The 26,443-nt window shown below is 31.6% G+C and overlaps 1 long non-coding RNA gene across 1 annotated transcript; it reads right to left on the bottom strand.

The window, feature by feature from the left end:
* Positions 1-473: 473 nt before the first annotated feature.
* Positions 474-20,201, bottom strand: LOC106054833 (uncharacterized). Its single transcript, XR_008773596.1, has 2 exons — positions 11,298-20,201; positions 474-11,251 (listed from the first exon to the last, which is right to left on the bottom strand). It is a non-coding gene; the product is annotated as an uncharacterized LOC106054833 (long non-coding RNA).
* Between the last annotated feature and the right edge of the window lie 6,242 nt (positions 20,202-26,443).

Here is a 26,443-nt window from a genome sequence, read left to right as displayed (position 1 = left end):
ACTTAAATGATTAATATGTAAGTATTTTTGAAAATGGAGAAGACAATGGAGCTGTTCATCATTGGCATTAAGAAAGAAAGAAAAAACTAAATGCAGACAAAAAAACATTATTCTGTATTGTGCTCGGGACAAAATTAAGAAAATAAAGTAGCACATTGTACACAAATATTATTACTAGAGAAATGTTGTTAATAAAGCAACTCCAGGAAAAATGAAGTTCAGGAAATATTTAAATTCAAAAACGTGATTGATCAGACAAATAAGAACTCATGATGTGTGACCAAATAGAGATCTAATGTAATAAATACAACATTTATAGATAGATAGAATGATTAGTGAAACATTTATATTTGAGAAATGAGCATAATTAGATTTTTGTTTTTTAAATTAAGGAATTAAACATTAATTTAAACCACTATTTTTTTTTAATTAAACAATTGATTTATCTTTAAAAAATGTATTATTTTGAAAGGTTTCTTTTTTTTTTTTTAAGTGAAATTCCCACGAGCACTTTTAGTTTTCAAGTTTAGGCCAAATTGTGTCAGATGTCAGAGCTATACAACTCAATTCTAAGTTGTCTACCCCTGTCTGACTGTGCTCTCCACCACCCCCAGCTTGTCTTCATTTTTCACATAAAATTAACTCCCTCCTCCCCGTGGCTATTCACCCATTATTTACTTTTAGTGAAAATTCTAAGTAATGTTCAAAAGATAGCATAAATATAAATTATCCAACCATTTGAAAACAACATGATCTATTTTATAATTGTCAATGTTTAGATTTTTTTTTTCATTTTGTTCCTTTTTCATTGAATTAGTTTAGTAATATGAAGACAAGCTGGACTGTCAAAGATAAACAAACAGAGACAAGCATCATGGGATTCCACTAGACAGTGGTAAAGGGTTAGAGGAGTTCCTTGACATTCAAATAATACAACCAATAGTTGTATTTAAACTAAGAAGGAAAGTACAACCTGAATAAGTCAATAACTTCAAAAAATATATTTGTAAATACCACCTAAGATTTTATTATGTTACTAGTTGCTATGATTTGTTTAGAATAATCCATTGACTAAGTAGATAAATCAACAAATGATGTATGTTTAGAAGTTGAACAATTTTCATAAAAGAAGATATCATTTTGAAACTTTGATATGTAAAAACTTCAATTGGTATATATTAGAATAAACCTCTTGAACAATCTAATTACTAATAAAAATAATTGCTTCATTAAAAAAAAAAGGATAAATTATTCTCTATTTCAAGTTCAGTAGTCTGGAGTCATCTGTACTTTTAGATACTTAGAGATATCGAAACTTTTTTTTTGGTAGGGGCTTGTCTCACATTTGTTTATCTTAGAACACAATGGATCAGGTTGTTAGCCAAATATCCTGATACACTGTGATGTTTACTTTTGCTTTAGAGTTGTTTGAAGATTTACTAATAACCTACATGTCATGATGACTCTATAAGCAGGATTAGTTTTAAAGTATTTTATAGTAAACTCTTCTACCTAATCCATTACTGGTATTAATGACAAATGTAATGAGAAGACCTTTATGACATACTGCCGCAGAGACAAGACTGAATTTCAGATAAGATTTGAAATAATGTTTAGTCTATTAATGAATTCTTTTCTAACTTTATACAAGAACTTAAGCCAGTTTATTACAGGACAGGAAGCAGACAAATAATATAAATATGTTTGTATTGGTTGACATAACTAATAATATAAGGTATGTAAAGTATAATTTATGTATGAAAGTTTTATTAAAAAATCAAAATCATTTGACCAATCTTGATAAAACTTTGCTTAAATGTTTCTTAGATACTAACAATAAACTGAAGACCCTAGGTTGAATAGCCATGCTGACATAGCTCCTTAGGTCATATCCTGCTAGTATATATAGGAGATGTTAGTGTTTGATATATAGTATGTAGATGTTTTGAGTTTATATATATTATATAATGTATGTGTCAAGGTCTCATGATGTGTAAATAGGATTTTCCCTACACATTAGTTTGTACAAGATATGATACATTTCTCATACTACTAAAACTAAACACAAATTATTTCATTAGTACAGAAAGTAGCCAAGAAAGTTACAAAAATTTTTTTTCCTAAGTTAGAGAAGACAATTTTAGTTAGGATATATAAACAAGAGAAGATGATAAAAATGGTCAGTCAGGTTCATAATAAGTATTAATTTTCTGTTGTTATATTATGTGTTTAGTGAATGTACTATTGAAATCAGGTTTTATTATGTGTTTATTGTGTGTATATTTCAACTTGAGGATTAAAAGTGTTTAATTTTATTTAGGATTTCTGTTATATCTTCAATTAAACAAGTATCTCTGACAACATGGTGGAATTTAGGTCAGAAGACATAGTTCTGATATTACTAAAATATTATTAACACACACAATTCCATTATTACAATATAGTTGGATATGTTTGTGTTTAGATACATGTAGAATGGTGATGCTTGTGTTTAGATATACATGGTATAGTGATGTTTGAGTCCACTTATAAATTCAGTATGAAAATAATTGTTTATTGATATATATATATATATAGGATGAAGATGTTTGTGTTTATTGATACAGAAATGTTTGAGCTATCTTTGTAGTAGAAGATATATGTGTGTATTGATGTATGGAGATGTTTGCATTTATTGATGTAAATAGTTTGGAGATGTTTGAGCTTAATGATGTATATTAAATGGGGATGTTCATATTTATTGATATGTATAGTATAATGATGTTTGTGTTTATTGATATTTAAAGTATGAGGTTGTTTGTATTCATTTAATTTTTTAGTAGGGAGATATGTGTTTATTGATGTAAATAGTTCGGAGATGTCTTAATTGATCTATATAGTAGGAGATGTGTTTATTGATGTATACAGTTAGAGATGTTTGTGTTTATTGATGTACATAGGATGGAGATGTTTGTTTTTGTTAATGTAATTGTTTCTAAAATGAAAGTACCAGTAATAAAAAGTATTGGGGGTTAAAGAGACTTATATGTCAACAAATGGCTTACCATACAAAATAAAATCATATGTGTTATGATTTCACTGAACTCTTGTCTATAGACAGTTGAGATAGTGAATAATATTGATACGATACACTGGCATAGATACACTGGCATAGAAGACGTTGAAGAGAGAAGGAAGGTCCAGATATGAGATAATGGTACAAGAAAGATCGGTAGAAAAAGGCTGGCTCCTGAGAAAGATAAGTTATATAAATAAAGAATTAGAGAAAGGAAGTTAGATATGAATAAGAAGTGAATGGATAACTAGCAATAGAAATGCAAAGCTTATCTAAGGAAAAGAACAGCTAACTATTGTCATTTATCTAAAAAATGACAGGGTTTAGCTCCCTTTCTGCTATATTAAAAAAAATAAACTAATTAGTACTAAGTGATTAACTAATTGGTTAATATTTGGATTGATTCATGTATTGGCATCAACTATGAATAATTATGCAAAATTTTAACTTGATCTGAGAATGGGAAGCAGTAGAAAAACGTGTCAAAACATAATTAAATCCATAAATACATCCACATCTCATTAAGTAGCATTCATTTCCCTTATTTTGATATCAAATAAATGATTAATCACCAATAATTAATGAACTAATTGATTAATTTATTTCAATGATTCATGTTTTATCAGGTATAATGAATACTTATGAAAAGTTTCCCCTAGATCCGGGAATGGGGAGGTAATGGTAAAGTTTGTTTTTGAGAGGGCAATGACAGCATTAGAGGGCAGGGAAAAGGAGCTGATAAAGAAAATTAATAAAACTTTTTAAAATACATTAAAAAAAAGAGATGAGAGCTACATAAGGGCAATAAAAATATAAGGGTGCAGCGTTTGACAAAGACAAAGTACGTGGATACTTTCCTTAAGAAATGTAATATCAAGATGAGGAAATTAGAATATCTAAAAATAAATATTCTTACATTCAAGATTATTATGTAAATAATGGTTTTGGTTTTACACAAGTACGAGAATGTTAGGAACATATAACTCTAGTTGGTATAATAATTAATTATTCATAATTATTCTATGTAAAAGTATTAATCTACTTTGCGCTGCTATTGATAAAAGAGCAATGAGAATACATGGCTGCCAAAGCCAAATTACTTAAGACATGAGATAAATGTACTAATCCTAAAATGTAAAATATTGAAATTGTGAAAATTATATAAATATTTGTTGTATTTTGTTGTCTAATATACCGGTAGAAATGTTATTGATGTTTCATTTTTCATCGGAGTCTGTTAGAATCATATATGGGAAAAAATGTCATTTGATGGACATTCAATACAAATCAAACTTGTTATGGTCTGAGTGTAGCATGTTGTGAAGGTCAGTACTGCAAATGTATTGAAAAAAAAAAAGGATACAGAGGAAGAAGTTAGAATGTAGATGTTTGTTTATTAATGTAATTATGAGATTCTTAAAGTACCATAATTAATTAATTAATGATTACAGTCAAATGAGATAAGAAATTTTTAATACCAGTAATTTAATTGACTGATACGCAATGATACAATTTTTAAGACAGTTGCTATTCAACTTTTTTTTTCTAATGAAGCTCTATTTCATTTGAATATTTATTAGAATGGGAAAAGTGACAGTGAATTTTATAGGTAACTACTTAATTTATTGAAGTTCTTTTATGGTGCATATTTTTATTTATTATGATTGTATTTTAACAAAAACACAAGTGTCAAAAGACAAAAATATATGTAACATAACACTAGTTAAAAACACTATAAGAAAAATTGCTGAAAAAAGTAGGATACTAACTTATGATATTAATTTGATCTAAACAAGAAACTACAAATGTGTAAAGGTTTTGCTAATACATTTAAGTATTAGGGTGTTGATGGGCCTTATCAAAAGAGGTCAATAATGAAAGTTAATCTGTTCACAAACTAAAACTACCCAGTACACCTTACTCAATTTCTCACCTCAACATGAATATTAGATAAGCATTAAAATGGTGCATCAATGACACAACAAAAGTCAAACATTAGCACTAAAGTCCATTCTACAAAACAGTTGCACAACAATAAACATCAGTCGTACAAGTGCAACAGTTGCCACAACGCAAGTCAGACAGAAAGTTATTGTTTTTTTAAAGGTTTTTCAAATTAAGTGAAAAACAAAATCAGGACAAATTGATGCGTATCAAAAGAAACTTTGTTTATGCAAGTGGCTTATAAAAATGTTAAAATCTAATAAGAAAGAGTATGAGTAAATAAGTTTTCAATAAGATAAGATAAGAATTCCTTTTCTTGACATTAAATTACAAGCTATCAGTAAATAGCAAATCAACTACCAATACTTGATATTTTGAATAAAAAAGGAAAAGAAAAAAGGCTGTTACAGAAGCTGTTTTCTGTACTATAACTTTTGATGTATGAAACAAAAATTGAAATGTTAAAGTTTTGTAAAGTACAATGATGTGTCCAATGTAGTCAATGATATGTGGTACCCATAGCTAAACATTTCTTACAACACAATGTCCAATGTAGACAATAATTTGTGGTAGCTTAACATTTTTTGTTACAACAAAATGTCCAACGCTGATATCACCAAGTCCCTTAAAAATGTAACAGCAATGTTACCAAGTCCCTTAAAAATGTAACAGCAATGTTATCAAAAATAGTTTCCATTTCATCTAATAATGCAACATTCTTAAAAACAAATAAACTGTGAAAAATAAGCATTTCCAATTTTCTCAATTCATTCTACAACTAGTGGTCTATTTACATGTATCTCAAATTGATATATATATATTTTTTTTTTCTTAGTATCTATCTTCTTTTCTTCTCATTTACATGCAACAAGCCATATGTTCAATGCTTTCAAAAAGAGCTTATCATCTGCACAAACATGGAACAAAGCCATACCTTCAATGTTTCAAAAAGAAATTATTTGTTCAAATATGCAACAAGTATTTAACTTTGTTTAAAAAATAACCAATCTATAATTTGTGCCTTTGGTGACCATATGATTTATTTCTGTAGAGGAAAGATATATAGCTCTAACCTATTTTTTTATCATTTAAGGAATAATGCTGATTAAATGAAGCAGTGCTAGTACAAATGCATGCACATCAAGATTCACTTTGAATGCAATATATTTTTACCTACTTTCCATATTAAAACTAAATAGATGAGGAATATTCCATTATATTTGCCCATAGTGATCAGGAACTTCAGTAAACAAATTAAATGACAGTTATAACTATCATAACTATCAATCTAGAAACCTTGTAAAGTGTTTTATTGATTCCCAGTTGTTATATTAATGACGATTCAAAAAACACTTGCATGTCAAATGTTCAGTTGAAAGACAAAAAAACTCCACAAATATAAAAGGGTTGAAGATCATTTGATCCAGGATGGGAAACAGTCTAGATCTAGTCTTTGTCACTACTATGAATTGTCTCAGTGAAAGCACTACCTCACTTTTTAACTGTTATCTACAGTTTCAATTATGTCACATCATAAAGTCTATCTTTTATTGCTATGTTCCTAACTATTACAGATTACATAATAGAAAATGACTCCGCCCCACAAATCCTTGATAATGGCACATCTCAAAGCAATGTTGATCAGAAAATGAGATAAACTGCTTGTTAAACCTAGCCATCTTCAAACGACAAGGAATAGGTCTATCAGACTCTTAAATTAAAATGTATATCTATGGAGCAGTGTGTCTCACAAATTTTCTGTATGGAGACTTAGGTGCTACCAATCTATAGAAAGCATCTTCTTTAACATTTCCACAAAAGTCTCCACCCCATTATGGGCTTACCATGGCAAAAGTATTCAAAAATAAATTTGTTCCGGTGGATGCCACTGTGAACAGTGTAATGTTTGAAAGCTGTGCTAGGTAAAACATCTTTTGCCAAAGCCAATCTTATTTGGATAGCATAAATAAGAAGGCCTTAAGTCAGGTGCTTAAAAACGAATCCAGCCTTAACTTTTGCATAAAAGAACACTTAGTGGCAAATTTCTTCCAACAGACCTTTTAAACATTGTAGAAGACAACAGCTTTGTATGTATTAGATGCCAGTCAGTGTAGCCACTTTTCCTTCCATTTTTATATTCTGAGACTACCGGTAACGCTACGTAAGAAGCAGCTGGCAAAAGATGGCCTCTGAAAGAGACAACTGGAGCATTATGACAAAGATTGAAGGATTTGTGCCCTTGCTGAAGATAAATGTAGAGTGTCCTTGCTTAAGATAAGTGTAGACAACCAGATTAAAAGCTCCTCAGTATGGCGCCTCCATGGAAAGGGGAATCAAATAAGCTAAAATGAGAGCAAACATAGCCTCCAGTGAGCTAAAACAGTATGTTTTAGAGAACAAACATTGCACATGATGAGGATTTAAAAGAGGTTTACTAACCCCAGTCCCACCTGTAGCATTATTTCCCAGTGGGGACCTTATGGGTGGTGATGATCCTCCCACAGTACATTATAGGAATAAGAAGTGTCCTCTCCTGGGCTTGGTCAAGGAGCTGTGTTTCATGTGATACATGGGTGTGATTAAATGATCACTGTTTATGAGGGCCTTCTGACAGGGAGGATGGTTAATAGCCAATCCTTTATAAAAGACTTAGAGTAAAACAAAAAGGGAAATTTCTCCACTCTTAAAGGACACTTTGATGAGGTGCAGAAGACAAAAAGATAACTTAAGAAGACCCACCATGGATGTGGTAAATATACAGGTAGAAACTAGGTTTTGTGAAGAAGTCTGATATACTGCACTCATTCTTATCTTCAGAATCAAAGAAATTGCCTATGTAAGCAGAAGCTCCAATATATATTGTTATAAACCTGGTGGTGGCACAGAGGGGGTAGTGTGGGAGTGTAGTCATCCGAGGCTAATTGCCCCAGGCCAGAGCTAGACGAGCGGTCAACCGTGACGAGTTACGACAGTCTGCCGAGTCGAGTGTCAACAGGGCGGTTCGGGAAGGATCGCCGTCGTGAACAGAGCTCAGGGGCGTCACGAGGGATGTAGTCATGTGACGAAGCTAGAAACGTCAAGCGATGTTCCATCCGGTTCTAGAAGGCCAGTAGGGACCCTATATAAAGAGCGGAGGTGTCCAGTCAAGACGGTTCACGAGAGAAGGTTTACGACAGGGGCTCAGAACACGGTCGACTACAGCACAGTTCAGCGGTGTGGTTCTGTACGGAGCATTACGACGGTTCAGTGCGGAGTACTGTCAAGTACAGTTGAGACGACTGGCGTCTTGATCTTGATCTGCGATCGAGTCCGACACAACGAGCCTAGTGTGTGAAGTCAGTCCTGAACTGTTGAACCCAGTGCAAGCCCGGAACGAGACGGAGAGGCCAGTGCAAGAGTTGATACTGCGGAACAGTGTTATCGGAGAGATATTTGTACAGTGTACGTGTTGCCTATTGTACAGTATTGGCTGTTATTTATTCAACTATTAAAGTGTTACGTTACTCTGGAGCCCTGAGTTGTCAAGTTCTTTAAGTTGGTGGTGTATGGTGCAGTTTGCAGAGAGCCTGGATAGTGAGATTCGTAACAACATAAATAATTAATTTCTTCCATTTTCTTTTGTTTCTTTGTTCTCTCTCATTTACTCGTTTCATATGTAGTTCTGCAATTTCAAAAGTTTGCATTAAACAAGTATCTGCCATTTCCTCGTTTAACAAGTTTCTCCAATTTTCTCCCTTGACATGTATCTATATTCTCCTCAATCTCTTTATTTAACATATGTATTCCATATAGTCTGTTACCAAGTACCTTCCAATTTCTTATTGAACAAGTATCTCGCCTTTCCTTTTTCAATAAAGTCACTCTTTTTTTTTTAAACAAATATGTCTTCATTTAGTCATTAATGAAGTATTTCCTCTATCCAATTTAATAATTATCTACTATTTCTTCATTTAGTGTCTTCTGCTTCCTGATTAATGAGTACATGTAACATTAACTTATAGAACAAGTTACTCTTTTATTTCCTTCTTTAAAAAATGTTTTCCTACTCACTCATTCAACAAATCTCTTTTACTTAGTTATTTAAAAAGTATCTTCCAAACACTTAGATGCAATAGTATTTGGCCAGCTATCATTGGTACAAAGTGTATAATATCAAAATAGATAAAAAATGTTTTCACCACAATGAATATGGAACTCTCTTTTTTCCCATCATATTCCAAAGGCAAAGGAGTAAAAAAAAAAGTGTCTAACAGTGATGGAAGAAATGTACCCTGGGAAGAAGTTGAAGACATCAGCCTTTCTCCCATGACAATGTTAAGGTGGGTGTAAGGAATGGGTTAAGAGACAAAGCACATTTCAAATTGCTGCTAACAAGTCCACATGCATATCTGACAACACTTGCAATGCAAACAGGAAATCACAAAAAGAGTTGGCTGCTATGAGATGCATGCATGGAACCATCACTGGCAAAGACCTGTTTAAATAACTTTCAACCATCATAGAGGATATTAGTAGAGTGACTACTGATGCACCAGAAGTATGGCTGGGTGTCAGACTGGCAGCAAGAATTATTAGAAAATTTGTCAAAAGGATGGTTTCATTGCATTATTTACAAACAGTGGCAAGAAGTTAACCCTGGGGATTATTTGATGATGGTGTCCAGCACAACAGATTTCATCAAATCACACAGACATTGAACCACATACAGGCATTGAACCACATACAGGCATTGAACCATACACAGGCATTGAACCACACACAGGCATTGAACCACACACAGGCATTGAACCACACACAGGCATTGAACCATAAAACTTTTCAAGATTTAATATGAATTCTTAATTAATGTGTTTGTTAAGCAAAGGAAAACTACTAAACTCATTTGAGACAAGAAATTGAAATTTTTATGATTGAAATCAAAGCTATTGCCTCAACTGAACAACTCCTCATGGTTGTGGGATTTGGCTATTTTACATGTCATCGCAACACATCTAAATCTCAACGCCAAACTAGATAAGTAAGATAAGTTGATCCCAAACAAAAATGCAGCTCTTTATCCTGTTAATAAATGAAAGAACTAGAAATAAATACAAATACCGCATTTTCTAGTGAAAACTCACAGCCACTATCTGCAATGAACAGGTATCTTTCAATTTCCTAATCAGAAAAAGTTTTATCCACACCCTTCTCATTTGGCAAGTATCTTCCACTTCATAATAATAGTATCATGTATCTTTCCTTTTATTTAGCAACACTATTCTTACCAGTTTGTAACAAGTATATTCCACTTTCTCATTTAAAAATCTATCTTCAATTAACAAATAGCTTTCACTTCCTTTCTCATTCAACAAGTATCTTCCATTTTCTTTTTAAATTCAAAAGGTATCTTCCATTTCCTTAAATGACAATTATCTTTGACTTCCTCATTTAACAGTATCTAGTATCTTTATTTAGCAACACAAAAATCTTTATGTACCTACAGTAATAAATAAATTTAACTTCCTAATTAAACAATCCTCTTAAACATATCTTTTCAATTCTCATTCCACAACTCATTTGACAAGTATTTCTACTTTATCACTAAACAGTATCAAACATCTTTCCCTTTATTTTTCTTTTCAAAAATCCATTTGTAACAATTATTTCCACAACCATTATCTCATATGCCAAATATATTCAACTTCATTTAACAAGCATCATCATCCTCTTCCTTATTGAACAAATATCTTTCACTTCCTCATTTGACAATTATCTTCCATTTTCTCATTCCATATTGTTTAATTGTGAGAAGGTTTCCGTGCTTCCTTTAGGGATGCTCAAGCCATACCCAAGCAGTTTTGGCCTCTCAGCCAAATATCCCAAGTTTTGACCATCATTCTCCATTGATCTCAGACAGACAACATACTACACTACTTTCAAGAAGAACATTAAGACCTATCAGTTTAAAACTTTTTTACATTTGTTAGTCATTGTGTTTATGTCTGTAATGTTATTACAGCGCCTTGAGCCTACATTTTGTTTGTTAACAGCGCTTTATAAATAAAATTATTATTATTATATCGGTATATTTAACATATGTATTCCACTTCCTCATTCTGAACCACGTTCCCATTTAATCAATCATAAAAAAATAGGTATGTTCGACTTCCCCATTTAACAATACTAAATTAACAAATATCATCCACTTCCTCAATCAATAAGCATTTTCAACAACCTCATTTCACAATATCTTCCACTAACTCATTTATTAACCTATCTTCTTCCACTTCTAATATCTTCCACTAACTCATTTAATAACCTATCTTCTTCCACTTCTATTGACAATCCTTAAGTTCCCTATTTAACTACTGGGGTATCACTTACAGGTACCTTTCACTTAGTTTCAGGTTTGACAAATATTCTGCCCTTTCTCATCCAACAAGTATCCTTCACTTCCTTAATAAACAAATACTGATATCTTTCACTTTCTCATATAACAAGTATCTTCTAGTTAAAGTATCTTTTACTTCCTCAGTCCATAAGTATTTCCACTTTTTTTCTCTCACGTATTCTCCACTAACTCATTTGACAAGTACCTATCTTCAATGTCCTCATTCATTCCACTTCCTCTTTAACTAGTATTCCCACTTTCTCAAACAACATTCCATTTCGTCATTCTTATCTTCTAAATTACATCCATGTGTTAATCTAGTTGTGTTAGAGACTTCAACTCTGCGAAGTCAGTAAGGCAGAAAACCCACTTCATGTTCTACTAGCATTAGGGAAGAAGGAGCTTTTGTACAAATTTGTTGTAGCATATGAAAAGAAAAATATGCCATTATCTCAATGTCTTTCTCAATATTTTATAAGGTTATTTTTTTTTTATATTTAAATGATCAGCTTTAGTATTTTATGTATTATTGCTATTGGCCAGTCTTTTGTCCTCAAGTGTATCTAAATTTAGAGATTTTACTAATGTTGTTACTATAATCAAATGTAAATATTTGTCTGTTATAAATCTTACAGCTCTATTTCACAGGATTCATATTAAATATTGATCTAACCAAGGTTAAATAGAGACACAGTGGCTGAATGGTAAAATGCTTGACTTTCACTCCGAGGCATCCCAAGTTTAAATCCTGGTAAAGACTGTGGAGTTTTTAATTTTGGGATCTTTAAGGCGCCTCTGAGTCCACCCAGCTAAAATGGGTACCAGACATCAGTTGGGGAAAAGTAAAGGCGGTCTTTTTACTAGCCACATGACACTCTCATTAACTTTGAGGTTAGTAGCATTTTAATTTTATGTTCTTGATTTGTAAAAACTTTTTAATAAATTCAAATACTTTGATTTTTTAAATAATTTCATCAATATGCGGGTTCCATGTTAACATTTTATTTATTAAACCATCTAGGCATTTTGAATTTCGTAACTAGTTTTTATTTTGTTCAAATTTTTTTTATTACTTTCATTAATAGGCTTTTTCCCATTTCTGAAATTCTTATAATTTTCTTTGTAAAATTTCAATACCAGTATCTTGTATTGGTTTTTTTTGCTATATATTATGCAATCATATGCAAATAGTCTTAACTTTTGTTCCTGAAGTACGGTACTGCAATTAGGATGGTCTCATTTATGTGAATTAGAAGTAGTAGTGAGCTTTATATTGTTCCTCAATGTACATTGAGTTATAGGTGATGGAAGCCATTTATTATTAGAGTTTGTTTTGATACCTATCAGACAATCCTGAATCCAATGACCAATGATATTTTAATCCAATGACCAATGATATTTTAACTTTTTAGGCTAGCTTTGATGGTGAGCTACCATTCAGATAAGTCTAATAAAATGACATCTAATAGATAAATCTAATAAAATGACATCTAATAGATAAATCTAATAAAATGACATCTAATAGATAAGTCTAATAAAATGGCATCTAATACACATTTAATTAAAGATCTTCCACTGCCTCATTTAAACAGTACCGGTATCTTCCAGTTATAATTAAACAAGTATCTTCCATTTCCTCATTTAATGAATATCTTCCACTTACAGTATATTCCATTCTCTTAGCTAACAATATCAAGTATTTTCAATACAACAATACTTATGCCACTTGTGCACTTCCTTATTCATCAAACATCTTCCATATGACATCCCCATTTAACAATTCTCATTTAACATCTATATTTCATTTCATATAACAATCCTTATGTCATTAGTTTATTCAATTTCCTCATTTGACACTTATCCTACACACTATTTTCCACTTTCTCTTTAAACAATCCATTTCAAAAGTTTCCTCTTCTTCCTCACTTAAGTATTTTCCATGTCCTCATAAACCAATTCTCAATTTAAAGTTTCCGTTTCCAAATTTCCTAGTTTAATCATACTTTTCCAAATTTCCTAGTTTAATCATACTAAGTTTTTAAAAAAATCTTCTTAATTAAACAGTTTCATGCCGTGTCATATTCATTTAACCTACTGGTACTGGTATAACGTCTATTCCTCATTTAACAATCTTACAATTATCTTCCACTTCCTCATTTAACAATCTTTAGGCCACAATTATCTTCCACTTCCTCATTTAATTAAAAATCTTTATACTACAAGTAACTTTTACTCCTCATTTATACAAGTTCTTTCAAATCCTTTTTTTTTACAATCGTGATTTAACAAGTTTTTCCTACTTTCTCATTGTATCTCCCATGTCCTCATTTATCAAATGTCCAGCAAATGTCCAAAAATAATATCTTCATCTTTGATGCAAAACAAAACAAAAAATAACACAAAAGCATACCAATAATATTCTCATTCCCTAGTCTACTTGTTGTCAAAATACTTGTACAAAAGATTTCCAGGTCCAACTTTAAAATGCCAGTGTTTTCAATTTAGGCTACTTTCATGTTTCATTATTCTAACACATTTCTTCAAAGCTTGAATATTTATCTTCAAAATACTAACAAGTGCATCTGATACTTCATATTCTTTCACATAACCCCCAAAACAATAAAAAAAAATTATTCCAATTACAAGTACCATAATTCATAACACAGAGTATATTAGGCTTTTAACAGAAATAATAAAGACAAGCATGATCGGATAGTAAGTTAATTTAAATAAAATTGTAACGTTTTTATGTTCTCAATGTAGAATGCAGGTCGTTCACAAACTCCATATCTTAAAGGCCAAGAGAAAACAAGGACCTCAGACTGCATGTACATACTAAAACAGAACTAAGAGGGGAAAAAATGGAACTGAGATCTATGCAGAAAATGTGGCGGTATGAATCTACTTTACCAGAAACACAGAATGAACACATCACACAGCTCAGTATTGCCATTTTACACTCATAAGAAAATAAGGAGTGTTTAAGAAGGCAACTATTTAGTCATTAAGACATCTAATTTATAAAAATACCAGAGAAACTGAACATGTGACAGATTTGAGGTGCAATAATCTTGTTTAAGTTGACAAACATTCAAAGACTTTGTGAAGTAGATCAATATCTTCAATCCACAATGGTTCTGGAGTTTCAATGCTGTGATATTTCCTTTATTGATGCTGATATGACTTTTTAAGACTGGTACCATAGTTAAAAGCTTGGAGACAATGTTGAGGCAAGTTTTATTTAGTTTTAAGGCCATAATATCAGTATGTGCACATAATTAAACTTTAACATTATAAATTAGAGTGCTTCAGTTTTTATTATTCCTCTGCTTTCAATTGTATTTTCTTTCTAATTACAATTATGAATGCTAAAATGTTTCAAACATTTTTTTTTATCTAAAAAATTTTTAATTTATCTAACATTGATTTAGAGTGTGTTACTTTCATTTGTAAGTATCTCCATTTATGACCAAATAATTTTGAGAGTTTTCACAGTGAAATGAAAGTTTATGATCAGGAGAGGTCATTTACTTAATGGGTATAAACAGAGATTTGTCTTGGCACTCTAGATATTCAGTCTTTTCCCCTATGATGACAGGTGCATTCAGGGAAATATATTGGAGATAGAAGAATTATGAGGTTTCAAAATGATTGTTGTCTCTTTAACCCCATTGACTCTAAGTCAAACCAAAGATAAAACCACAAGTATTAAGTGGCAAGACTTCAAAGAATACCTCCTAAAAACAGGGTTGTAAAGAACATACACAAACCTTATACAATCTCAACTAAGGTGGGCATGACACATCCGTTTTGGCCAGCTAGCAAACAGAAAGTAAGCTCAAAATGATTGACAAAAAGAACTCTGTCCCAAACTTGTAAAAGAAGCCTCTAGGGAGACTAAATCAATAGATACAACATTATGACACCATAAAAATCATTGAAGACAACAAAGCAGCCATTGCAGAAGAGTATCATAACAGAGTCAATCCAAAGCTACAATAGCATGCCCAGTATGCATGTCTCCAATTTTAGGCTCACATATGCAGCACCAGTCACAGACACAACAATGGCAAGCCTATATATCCCGAAGTGGTATAATTTTACATTTCCAAATTAATCTCCCATTAATTTGTTTTTCCTAATAACATTTCCTAAGCTCCATTGTTTTATTATTTCTATTTGCATTAAATAAACTCAATTGCTTTGTATTTGCTATTTGAATTTTCCTAATCGCCACTGTTTTGTTTTCCAGTGCATTTCTATAGCTCCACTTTTTAAATATCCTATTTACATTTCCTTAGCTCCATTGTATTGTATTTCCTATTTACATTTCCTTAGCTTCATTGTTTAGTATTTCCAATTCACATTTCCTTAGCTTCTTTGTTTTGTATTTCCTTTTTGCATTTCCTTCACTCCGATGTTTTGTATTTCCTTTTTGCATTTCCTTCACTCCGATGTTTTGTATTTCCTATTTACATTTCATTAGCTCCTTTGTTATGTATTTGCTATTTACATTTCCTTAGCTCCATTGTTTTGTATTTCCTATTTGCATTTCCTTAGCTCCACTGTTTTGTATTTTCTATTTGCATTTCCATAGCTCCACTGGGTTTTTTTTAATTCCCTATTTACATTTCCTTAACTCCACTGTTTAGTATTTCCTATTTACATTTCATTAGCTCCACTGTTTAGTATTTCCTATTTACATTTCATTAGCTCCTTTGTTTTGTATTTCCTTTTTGCATTCCCTAAGCACCACTGTTTTGTATTTCCTATTTTCATTTCCCTAGCTATATTGTTTTGTATTTCCTATTTACATTTTCTTAACTCCACTGTTTTGTATTTCCTATTTACATTTCCTTAGCTCCACTGTTTTGTATTTCCTATTTACATTTCCTTAGCTCCACTGTTTTGTATTTCCTATTTACATTTCCTTAGCTCCACTGTTTTGTATTTCCTATTTACATTTCCTTAGCTCCACTGTTTTGTATTTCCTATTTACATTTCCTTAGCTCCACTGTTTTGTATTTGTTATTTACATTATCTTAGCTCCACTGTTTTGTATTTCCTATTTACATTTCCTTAGCTCCACTGTTTTGTATTTCCTATTTACATTTCCTTAGCTCCACTGTTTTGTATTTCCTATTTACATTTCCTTAGCTCCACTGTTTTGTATTTCCTATTTACATTTCCTTAGCTCCACTGTTTTGTATTTCCTATTTACATTTCCTTATCTCCACTGTTTTGTATTTCCTATTTACATTTCCTTAGCTCCACTGTTTTGTATTTCCTATTTACATTTCCTTAGCTCCACTGTTTTGTATTCCCTATTTACATTTCCTTAGCTCCACTGTTTTGTATTTCCTATTTACATTTCATTAGCTTCCATGTTTTGTATTTCCTTTTTGCCTTCCCTAAGCACCATTGTTTTTCCTAACTCCATTAATTTGTCTCAAACCTTACTTTTGTGTGAATTATTTCCAAAACAAACATCCTTCTGACCATAGCCAATTCCAAGCATTCATCTCTATTCTTGTAGCTATATATATATATATATGTATGTGTATGTTAGATATGTTCTTTAATTAATCAATGATATTATTATGTCCAAGTGAACCAGCTCACTAAAATGTATTTTTGTCAAACAGCATTAGTAATTATATGTCTAGTTAATGTCTTTATTTCCTCAACCACTAAGAGATTTAGAATTGTAAGATTTATGAATATAACATAATATGGTAAGATACAAATTTCAAAGTTAATTATCCATTTTTCTAATGGCTTTAAAAAAAATTTGATAAAAATAAGAATTTAGATTAGAGTAAGATAAAAGTTTAAAAAATCAACTCTTTTCCCTAGTGGATCTTTTTAAACAATGATAAAGATAGAGTATGTAATTATTTCATCAACCACTTCAGAAAGAAATGTATAGCAAGATTTTAGAGTTACTTATCCATTCTTTTGTAATTTAAAATAAGCATTGGTAACATTGCCAAATTAGAACAGAGTAAGTTCAAACCAGAAGTTATCAATTCATTAATGCCTTTAAGAGAACTGATAAACATTAAGATTAGAGTAGACAAAGTTCTCCATTGTACGAGTGACTTTGAATGTGTAGTAATAAAATGTTCAATTCAGAGAGTAATTCATCACAGAAATAAGATTGATAATGATAGGAGGTTACTAATACAAACTTTGAATAAAAGTATGGCCTGAATGCGATGCCAAGCTTAAACATCTAGCTAGAAAAAACATCATATAAAAAATGGAACAAGGAGCATTAGCATTTATTTACCTATTAGTTATTAGTTAATAATTGTTTATTAAAACAGCCAACAAAGGCCATAGTAATAAGTCTTCAGGGCTTGCAAAGATTTTCATTCAGGGAAAAGTACCAGGAAAAAGAATAATAGACAGATAAAGCAATGAGAAAAGAATGGACAAATCTGCCATTGAAAGAGGTTATATCCAAGGCAAAATACAGAAGAGGAAAGGATTTTATCAACAAAATTATTTTTTGCATACCATTCTAATAGAATTATATTGGACACAAAGGTATACACCTTTTCAATTTCATCTATTTATTACTTATGCAGAAACCTTTTCATGATCAATATATTATTTGTAAAAATAAAAACAGACCATTCATATATTATTTTTGTGAAGTACCATACATTAAGCAAAGGTTTGTACACAATTTGTGCTTTGTCAGAAGTATATCATTTAACTAGGTGTTTTTTCCAGGCATTCACCTAACGAAGAAATATCTGGAGCGCAAAGGTATGATCTCGCTAAAACAAATGGGAAAATTAAAAACAAATAGTTTTCTGTTCTAATTAATCTGGACACAGCTAACGAAGAATTATTTGGATCGCAGACTTATGTTCTGAATAAACTATTTGAACAAAATACACCTTAGTAGAATCAGTATCTAGAGTGCAGATGTATGTTTTCACTAAACTAAGAGATCTAAATACACCTAGCAGAGAAGTATCTGGAGTGGAAATGTGACTTAATTAATTGGTCTCACCTAGCAGAGAAGCATCTGGAGCACATAGGTATGTCCCGACTAAACTTATTTATGTTTATACACCTAGCGCAGGAGCATCTGAAGCACATGGGTACGTTATGACTAAGGTCTATGATCTGAATACACTTAGCAGTGAGTATCTAGAGTACAGCGGTATGTTTTTATTAAACTTGTTTATCTGAATACATCTAGCAGGAACAATCTGGAGCGCAGAGTTATATTCTGAATACACCTAGCAGACGAGCATCTAGAGTACAACTATATATTTTCACAACTTACTTATCTGAAAACACCTAGCGGGTAGAGTACAGCGGAATGTTTTCACTTAACTTATTTATCTGACTACACCTAGTGGGAACTATCTGGAGCGCAGAGTTATGTTATTCATACACCTAGCAGAGGAGTATCTGGAGCACATAGGTATAGTGTGACTAAACTTTTTGATCTAAATGTTCCTATCAAAGGTCTATCTTGATCTGAATACACCTAGCGGAGGATTACCTGGATGGCATAGGTATGTTACGACTTAACTTATTCATCTGAGTTTTTCTACTGGAGGAGTATCTGGATCGCAGATGTTGTGACTAAACTAACTGGTCTGAAATCACCTAGTAGAAATACTATCTGGAATACTAAGGTATATTTTCAATAAACTATTTGATCTGAATACACCTAACATGGACTATCTTGAGTGCAGAATGATGTATCTGGAATGGAGATTTTTCTTAACTAACTGATTTTTAATACATCTAGATAAGAAGCATGTGGAGCGCAAAGGTATGTTCTGACTAAACATTGAGAGACAACTATAATTCTCTGCTACCCGAAGGGTGCAGTATTAGGATCATTTAGTGATTCCATTTTCAATAAAGACATTTCATACTAATTTTCCAAGCAAAAAAAAAACATTTTTTTTCTACATGATCATAAATTTACCTTACACCTAACCTTAATTTCATTCCTATCAAGTTTTTTTTAAATATATTTTTCCTAACACATAATCTATACCTATTTACTATTGACTGCCTTAAAAGCATATTTCATTTCTTTATCTGAATCCTACACTAAAGGATGCATTACTTTAATTTACAACCTACCACTTATATGTTGGTTTTTTGATTACTCAATCAATGCCGGTAATTAGTTCCTACAGCTCTTTCAATGCAAATACTGAAATATATTTTTACAAGGTTACTACAATAAGGAATTGGTTCAATACAAGGGATAAATCCCTTGATTCAGTCAACAATAGAACACATTTTTTTGTTACCATGTTCAATTGATCCTAACTTTATGATTTGGGGGGTTTTTTTACCGTACAGATAGGGTTACAATTATCACCATTTTAAACATATGTCAATACCCCTTTTTTATTGTGACTAGCTACATTTTCATTTCAGTCAGGTCAATGTCAGTCTTCGTCTTATTATTTTATTTGAAATTGTCGACATCAAAAATAAGAAAAAAATTCAACAAGAAGTATTATTATAAAAAAAAAAATAAATAAATATGCATTTATAAGAGTAGTACTTTGTCAATGACTTCTGTTAGAAAACAACAAATATAACTCTCTTGATATACACACATAAAAGATTTGTAATGATTCATTATGACAATTTTATACCGGTACCAAATCAGTGGGGACGCAAAGGTATACACCTTTTCAATTTCATCTATTTATTACTTATGCAGAAACCTTTTCATGATCAATATATTATTTGTGAAAATAAAAACAGACCATTCATATATTATTTTTGTGAAGTACCATACATTAAGCAAAGGTTTGTACACAATTTGTGCTTTATCAGAAGTATATCATTTTACTAGCAGGTGTTTTTTCCATTTTAAATGATAAGAACGCCTAAAAAATAAATACACTTACAAAATAAAAATATATAATGACCAATACAATGCAACAAGATTCCATATATCAACAGTTTTTTCACATTTGTTTTAAATACTCAGAAATAACGTACAAAAAAGTATCCTAATTTTACCTTGCAAGGCAATAATAGGTGCGCAGAGTTACTGGTTTAATATCAATACATTGGTGATACCAAATTTTTTTATTCCATACATTGAAAACCTACAGTATCAGGAGCGCATATTTATTTTAGTTCTAGCGAACCATTCAAAGGCATTGACCCAACGGAGAAAATATTGGAGTTCTAAGGTATGTTCCTACTAAGAAAAATATGGGAAAGATTTTTTTTTTGTTCTGAATAATCTGTTTACACCTATCGGACAAGTACCTGGAGCGCAGAGATATGTTCTGTCCTAAGTTATAGGATGTCTTCCTATATATACCAGTAGCACATATTTATTTTACATCTAGCAGACCATTTAAAGGCATTCACCTAACGAAGAAATATCTGGAGCGCAAAGGTATGATCTCGCTAAAACAAATGGGAAAATTAAAAACAAATAGTTTTCTGTTCTAATTAATCTGGACACAGCTAACGAAGAATTATCTGGATCGCAGACTTATGTTCTGAATAAACTATTTGAACAAAATACACCTTAGTAGAATCGGTATCTAGAGTGCAGATGTATGTTTTCACTAAACTAAGAGATCTAAATACACCTAGCAGAGAAGTATCTGGAGTGGAAATGTGACTTAACTAATTGGTCTCACCTAGCAGAGAAGCATCTGGAGCACATAGGTATGTCCTGACTAAACTTATTTATATTTATACACCTAGCGCAGGAGCATCTGAAGCACATGGGTACGTTATGACTAAGGTCTATGATCTGAATACAGTTAGCAGTGAGTATCTAGAGTACAGCAGTATGTTTTTATTAAACTTGTTTATCTGAATACATCTAGCAGGAACAATCTGGAGCGCAGAGTTATGTTCTGAATACACCTAGCAGACGAGCATCTAGAGTACAACTATATATTTTCACAACTTACTTATCTGAAAACACCTAGCGGGTAGAGTACAGCGGAATGTTTTCACTTAACTTATTTATCTGACTACACCTAGTGGGAACTATCTGGAGCGCATAGTTATGGTATTCATACACCTAGCAGAGGAGTATCTGGAGCACATAGGTATAGTGTGACTAAACTTTTTGATCTAAATGTTCCTATCAAAGGTCTAGCTTGATCTGAATACACCTAGCGGAGGATTACCTGGATGGCATAGGTATGTTACGACTTAACTTATTCATCTGAGTTTTTCTACTGGAGGAGTATCTGGATCGCAGATGTTGTGACTAAACTAACTGGTCTGAAATCACCTAGTAGAAATACTATCTGGAATACTAATGTATATTTTCAATAAACTATTTGATCTGAATACACCTAACATGGACTATCTTGAGTGCAGAATGATGTATCTGGAATGGAGATTTTTCTTAACTAACTGATTTTTAATACATCTAGATAAGAAGCATGTGGAGCGCAAAGGTATGTTCTGACTAAACATTGAGAGACAACTATAATTCTCTGCTACCCGAAGGGTGCAGTATTAGGATCATTTAGTGATTCCATTTTCAATAAAGACATTTCATACTAATTTTCCAAGCAAAAAAAAAACATTTTTTTTCTACATGATCATAAATTTACCTTACACCTAACCTTAATTTCATTCCTATCAAGTTTTTTTTAAATATATTTTTCCTAACACATAATCTATACCTATTTACTACTGACTGCCTTAAAAGCATATTTCATTTCTTTATCTGAATCCTACACTAAAGGATGCATTACTTTAATTTACAACCTACCACTTATATGTTGGTTTTTTGATTACTCAATCAATGCCGGTAATTAGTTCCTACAGCTCTTTCAATGCAAATACTGAAATATATTTTTACAAGGTTACTACAATAAGGAATTGGTTCAATACAAGGGATAAATCCCTTGATTCAGTCAACAATAGAACAAATTTTTTTGTTACCATGTTCAATTGATCCTAACTTTATGATTTGGGGTTTTTTTTTACCGTACAGATAGGGTTACAATTATCACCATTTTAAACATATGTCAATACCCCTTTTTTATTGTGACTAGCTACATTTTCATTTCAGTCAGGTCAATGTCAGTCTTCGTCTTATTATTTTATTTGAAATTGTCGACATCAAAAATAAGAAAAAAATTCAACAAGAAGTATTATTATAAAAAAAAAAAAAATAAATATGCATTTATAAGAGTAGTACTTTGTCAATGACTTCTGTTAGAAAACAACAAATATAACTCTCTTGATATACACACATAAAAGATTTGTAATGATTCATTATGACAATTTTATACCGGTACCAAATCAGTGGGGACGCAAAGGTATACACCTTTTCAATTTCATCTATTTATTACTTATGCAGAAACCTTTTCATGATCAATATATTATTTGTGAAAATAAAAACAGACCATTCATATATTATTTTTGTGAAGTACCATACATTAAGCAAAGGTTTGTACACAATTTGTGCTTTGTCAGAAGTATATCATTTTACTAGCAGGTGTTTTTTCCATTTTAAATGATAAGAACGCCTAAAAAATAAATACACTTACAAAATAAAAATATATAATGACCAATACAATGCAACAAGATTCCATATATCAACAGTTTTTTCACATTTGTTTTAAATACTCAGAAATAACGTACAAAAAAGTATCCTAATTTTACCTTGCAAGGCAATAATAGGTGCGCAGAGTTACTGGTTTAATATCAATACATTGGTGATACCAAATTTTTTTATTCCATACATTGAAAACCTACAGAATCAGGAGCGCATATTTATTTTAGTTCTAGCGAACCATTCAAAGGCATTGACCCAACGGAGAAAATATTGGAGTTCTAAGGTATGTTCCTACTAAGAAAAATATGGGAAAGATTTTTTTTTTGTTCTGAATAATCTGTTTACACCTATCGGACAAGTACCTGGAGCGCAGAGATATGTTCTGTCCTAAGTTATAGGATGTCTTCCTATATATACCAGTAGCACATATTTATTTTACATCTAGCAGACCATTTAAAGGCATTCACCTAACGAAGAAATATCTGGAGCGCAAAGGTATGATCTCGCTAAAACAAATGGGAAAATTAAAAACAAATAGTTTTCTGTTCTAATTAATCTGGACACAGCTAATGAAGAATTATCTGGATCGCAGACTTATGTTCTGAATAAACTATTTGAACAAAATACACCTTAGTAGAATCGGTATCTAGAGTGCAGATGTATGTTTTCACTAAACTAAGAGATCTAAATACACCTAGCAGAGAAGTATCTGGAGTGGAAATGTGACTTAACTAATTGGTCTCACCTAGCAGAGAAGCATCTGGAGCACATAGGTATGTCCTGACTAAACTTATTTATATTTATACACCTAGCGCAGGAGCATCTGAAGCACATGGGTACGTTATGACTAAGGTCTATGATCTGAATACAGTTAGCAGTGAGTATCTAGAGTACAGCAGTATGTTTTTATTAAACTTGTTTATCTGAATACATCTAGCAGGAACAATCTGGAGCGCAGAGTTATGTTCTGAATACACCTAGCAGACGAGCATCTAGAGTACAACTATATATTTTCACAACTTACTTATCTGAAAACACCTAGCAGGTAGAGTACAGCGGAATGTTTTCACTTAACTTATTTATCTGACTACACCTAGTGGGAACTATCTGGAGCGCATAGTTATGGTATTCATACACCTAGCAGAGGAGTATCTGGAGCACATAGGTATAGTGTGACTAAACTTTTTGATCTAAATGTTCCTATCAAAGGTCTAGCTTGATCTGAATACACCTAGCGGAGGATTACCTGGATGGCATAGGTATGTTACGACTTAACTTATTCATCTGAGTTTTTCTACTGGAGGAGTATCTGGATCGCAGATGTTGTGACTAAACTAACTGGTCTGAAATCACCTAGTAGAAATACTATCTGGAATACTAAGGTATATTTTCAATAAACTATTTGATCTGAATACACCTAACATGGACTATCTTGAGTGCAGAATGATGTATCTGGAATGGAGATTTTTCTTAACTAACTGATTTTTAATACATCTAGATAAGAAGCATGTGGAGCGCAAAGGTATGTTCTGACTAAACATTGAGAGACAACTATAATTCTCTGCTACCCGAAGGGTGCAGTATTAGGATCATTTAGTGATTCCATTTTCAATAAAGACATTTCATACTAATTTTCCAAGCAAAAAAAAAACATTTTTTTTCTACATGATCATAAATTTACCTTACACCTAACCTTAATTTCATTCCTATCAAGTTTTTTTTAAATATATTTTTCCTAACACATAATCTATACCTATTTACTATTGACTGCCTTAAAAGCATATTTCATTTCTTTATCTGAATCCTACACTAAAGGATGCATTACTTTAATTTACAACCTACCACTTATATGTTGGTTTTTTGATTACTCAATCAATGCCGGTAATTAGTTCCTACAGCTCTTTCAATGCAAATACTGAAATATATTTTTACAAGGTTACTACAATAAGGAATTGGTTCAATACAAGGGATAAATCCCTTGATTCAGTCAACAATAGAACAAATTTTTTTGTTACCATGTTCAATTGATCCTAACTTTATGATTTGGGGTTTTTTTTTACCGTACAGATAGGGTTACAATTATCACCATTTTAAACATATGTCAATACCCCTTTTTTATTGTGACTAGCTACATTTTCATTTCAGTCAGGTCAATGTCAGTCTTCGTCTTATTATTTTATTTGAAATTGTCGACATCAAAAATAAGAAAAAAATTCAACAAGAAGTATTATTATAAAAAAAAAAAAATAAATATGCATTTATAAGAGTAGTACTTTGTCAATGACTTCTGTTAGAAAACAACAAATATAACTCTCTTGATATACACACATAAAAGATTTGTAATGATTCATTATGACAATTTTATACCGGTACCAAATCAGTGGGGACGCAAAGGTATACACCTTTTCAATTTCATCTATTTATTACTTATGCAGAAACCTTTTCATGATCAATATATTATTTGTGAAAATAAAAACAGACCATTCATATATTATTTTTGTGAAGTACCATACATTAAGCAAAGATTTGTACACAATTTGTGCTTTGTCAGAAGTATATCATTTTACTAGCAGGTGTTTTTTCCATTTTAAATGATAAGAACGCCTAAAAAATAAATACACTTACAAAATAAAAATATATAATGACCAATACAATGCAACAAGATTCCATATATCAACAGTTTTTTCACATTTGTTTTAAATACTCAGAAATAACGTACAAAAAAGTATCCTAATTTTACCTTGCAAGGCAATAATAGGTGCGCAGAGTTACTGGTTTAATATCAATACATTGGTGATACCAAATTTTTTTATTCCATACATTGAAAACCTACAGTATCAGGAGCGCATATTTATTTTAGTTTTAGCGAACCATTCAAAGGCATTGACCCAACGGAGAAAATATTGGAGTTCTAAGGTATGTTCCTACTAAGAAAAATATGGGAAAGATTTTTTTTTTGTTCTGAATAATCTGTTTACACCTATCGGACAAGTACCTGGAGCGCAGAGATATGTTCTGTCCTAAGTTATAGGATGTCTTCCTATATATACCAGTAGCACATATTTATTTTACATCTAGCAGACCATTTAAAGGCATTCACCTAACGAAGAAATATCTGGAGCGCAAAGGTATGATCTCGCTAAAACAAATGGGAAAATTAAAAACAAATAGTTTTCTGTTCTAATTAATCTGGACACAGCTAACGAAGAATTATCTGGATCGCAGACTTATGTTCTGAATAAACTATTTGAACAAAATACACCTTAGTAGAATCGGTATCTAGAGTGCAGATGTATGTTTTCACTAAACTAAGAGATCTAAATACACCTAGCAGAGAAGTATCTGGAGTGGAAATGTGACTTAACTAATTGGTCTCACCTAGCAGAGAAGCATCTGGAGCACATAGGTATGTCCTGACTAAACTTATTTATACACCTCGCGCAGGAGCATCTGAAGCACATGGGTACGTTATGACTAAGGTCTATGATCTGAATACACTTAGCAGTGAGTATCTAGAGTACAG

This window comes from Biomphalaria glabrata, chromosome 11 (genome assembly GCF_947242115.1).
Source record: "Biomphalaria glabrata chromosome 11, xgBioGlab47.1, whole genome shotgun sequence".
Lineage (NCBI taxonomy): Eukaryota > Metazoa > Mollusca > Gastropoda > Planorbidae > Biomphalaria > Biomphalaria glabrata.
The sequence above is the reverse complement of the archived record's forward strand: the minus strand, read 5'-3'. Positions and strand labels throughout refer to the sequence as shown.